This window comes from Sabethes cyaneus, chromosome 3, assembly GCF_943734655.1.
Source record: "Sabethes cyaneus chromosome 3, idSabCyanKW18_F2, whole genome shotgun sequence".
In the NCBI taxonomy this organism is placed as follows: Eukaryota; Metazoa; Arthropoda; class Insecta; order Diptera; family Culicidae; genus Sabethes; species Sabethes cyaneus.
In genome coordinates, this window is record NC_071355.1 from 108,246,401 (window position 1) to 108,250,123 (window position 3,723).

Sequence of the window (3,723 nt, forward strand, 5' to 3'; positions counted from 1 at the left end):
GATAGAGCCTACTATTTTCGACAAAAATGTGCAATTTAATTAGATGACCAATTTATTAGAACATTTTCAAGCCATACAAAGCGTTATTAAAGAGCTAGATCTAAAAAAAGCTATTTTTAAGGGTGTCCCTAAGATTTTGGCTCTATAACTTTTTTCATGTACGAACTATGAATCTTCAGTATTCAACAAAGTTTCTTAAAATTAGTTTTTATACAAATGTTTTGTAGACAGCAATCATTTCTGACTTAGATAAAGATAGATAAAATATTTTTGTATCTACTTGAGGACACCCTAATGTCCGAATATTTTTTCTCCACTAGAAAGTGCTTTTTAAATGAAGAAACTTTTCTGAAGCAACTATTATGCTATGTCTTAAGGTTTCGATGCTATTACTTATGTCTCACTTTCTAAGCATCCCTCCCACTGCGCGACGTAATTTGTGAACAACCCCACAATTACGTAGGTAAAATAGTGAAAGGCAAATTAACAACACATTTTTGGATTATCCTTTAGGTACAGAGGGCAGCAACAGCGATAATTAACGAATATTGAATAAACAGATTTTTCGTGACGTTACAACGGAGCTACGACCCTCTCTGTGCAAAGCAGAGCGTTGTAACGTCACGAAAAGTAAAAGCTGTTTAAAAATTAACTTCACTAACTATCGGAATTCTGAAAACGGCAAGTTGTTCAGTATTTATCTCATATCAAATCATAGAAGAGCATCTTTAGATAAAATTTGAAAGAGAGCAGAATTTTCATGTTTTTTAACAGAAGAACCAAAAGACGTATTTCTGGCGCGTTGTAACGTCACGTTACCTATTTGCTTTCCAAAACAATCTGGGCAACGCAAATGTTATTAATTTGTTCACTTTTAATAGGAAATTTTATGCTCTTTCCAAATATATACTAATATTTGGGGGTTTCTCAACGATTTTCCCAGGCGGAATGAGAATGTTGATATATATATCAACATGTATATATATATATATATATATATATATATATATATATATATATATATATATATATATATATATATATATATATATATATATATATATATATATATATATATATATATATATATATATATATATATATATATATACTAGCTGACCCGACAAACTTCGTATTGCCACAAATTAACCTGTGTTGTACATAAATCATGAATCTCGGATGATCTTTGTCACTATCTCGAGTTTTGCAAGCCCCCCAGTGGGCGGCGCTTCCGACGGCGGGTCACCGGCAACACTCGCGACCGGCTCGTCCTGAATGATCTAGTGTTACTATAGATAGTTTTTGTGGTCTTGTTATTGATTAATGTTTTATGGAAGAGTCTCGAATTTCTCGAGTTGGATTAGTTTTTGAGTTTCGCAAAAATTTCTGTTTTATTTGTATGAGAGTCCATATCCCCCTACCACAGGGGTGAGAGGTCTCTAACTATCATAAAATAAATTCAAGACTCAAAAATCTCCTACATGCTAAATTTGGTTCCATTTGCTTGATTAGTACTCAAATTATAAGGAAATTTGTATTTCATTTGTATGGGAGCCCACCCTCTTAAAAGGGAAAGGGGTCGTAATACACCACAGAAAAAAAATTCTGCCATCTAAAACTCTCACATGCCAAATTTGGTTCCATTTGCTTGATTAGTTCTAAAGTTATGAGCAAATTTGTATTTCGTTTGAATGGGAGCCCCCCCCCCCCCCTCCTAAAAAGGTAAGAAGTCCTAATTCATCATGGGAAAAATGGTTGCCTCCAAAAACACCCACATGCCAAATATGGTTCCATTTGCTTGATTAGTTCTCGAATTATGAGGAAATTTGTATTTCATTTGTGTAGAAGCCCCCCCTCTTGAAGTGTGGAAGGATCCTAATTCACCGTAGAAAATATTTTTGCCTCCAAAAACCTCCACATGCCGAATTTGGTTCTATTTGCTTGATTAGTTCTCGAGTTATGGGGAAATTTGTATTTCATTTGTATTGGAGCCCCCCCTCCTAATGTGGGAAGAGGTCCTAATTCATCACAGAAAAAATTCTTGCCTCCAAAAACACCTACACGCCAAATTTGGTTCCATTTGCTGGATTAGTTCTCGAGTTATGAGGAAATTTGTATTTCGTTTGTATAGGACCCCCCCTCCTAAAGTGGAGAGGGGTCCCAATTCATCATTGAAAAAAAAAATTGTCTCCAAAAACACACATATGCCAAATTTGGTTCAATTCGCTTGATTAGTTCTCGAGTTATGAGGAAATTTGTATTTCATTTGTACAGGAGCCCCTCCTCTTAAAGTGGGGAGGGGTCCTAATTCAACATAGAAAATTTTCTTGCTCTCGAAAACCTTCACATGCCAAATTTGGTTGCATTTGCTTGATTAGTTCTCGAGTTATGAGGAAATTTGTATGGAAGCCCCCCCTCTTAAAGGGGAGAGGAGTTATAATTCCTCTTATAAAGAGGGGAGGGGTCTCAATTCACCATAGAATAAATTCTTGTCACCAAAAAAAACACCCACATGCCAAATGTTGTTCTATTTGCTTGATTAGTTCTCGAGTTAGGAGGAAATTTGTATTTCATTTGTACAGAAGCCCCCCCTCGTAGAGTGGGGAGGGGTCCTAATTCACCGTAGAAAATTTTCCTGCCCTCGAAAACCTTCACATGCCAAATTTGGTTCCATTTGCTTGATTAGTTCTCGAGTTATGAGGAAATTTGTATGGAAGCCCCCCCTCTTAAAGGGGAGAGGAGTTACAATTCCCCTTATAAAGAGGGAGGGGTCTCAATTTACCATAGAATAAATTCTTGTCACCGAAAACACCCACATGCCAAATTTGGTTCTATTTGCTTGATTAGTTCTCGAGTTATGGTGAAATTTGTATTTCATTTGTATTGGAGTCCCCCCTCCTAAAGTGGGGAGAGGTTCTTATTCATCATAGAAAAAATTCTTGCCTCCAAAAACACCTACATGCCAAATTTGGTTCCATTTGCTGGATTAGCTCTCGAGTTATAAGGAAATTTGTATTTCGTTTGTATAGGAGCTCCCCCCCACTTAAAGTGGGGAGGGGTCCCAATTCATCATAGAAAAAAATTTTGTCTCCAAAAACACACACATGCCAAATTTGGTTCCATTTGTTTGATTAGTTCTCGAGTTATGAGGAAATTGGTATTTCATTTGTACAGGAGCCCCCCCTCTTAAAGTGACGAGGGGTCCTAATTCAACATAGAAAATTTTCTTGCCCTCGAAAACTTTCACATGCCAAATTTGGTTCCATTTGCTTGATTAGTTCTCGAGTTATGAGGAAATTTGTATGGAAACCCCCCCTCTTAAAGGGGAGAGGAGTTATAATTCCCCTTCTAAAGAGGGGAGGGGTCTCAAATTACCCTAGAATAAATTCTTGTCACCGAAAACACCCACATGCCAAATTTGGTTCTATTTGCTTGATTAGTTCTCGAGTTATGCAGAAATTTGTGTTTCATTTGTATGGGAGCCCCCCCTCTTAGTGGGGGGAGGGGTCTCTAACCATCACTAAAACCTTTCCTGGCCCCAAAAACCTCTACATGCAAATTTTCACGCCGATTGGTTCAGTAGTTTTTGATTCTATAAGGAACACAGGACAGACAGACAGACAGAAATCCTTCTTTATAGGTATAGATATAGTGCCCGTATATATATATATATATAGTTCCATTGAGTTGATCGCCGCAATTCAAATTGTTTGCTTCTTGTGA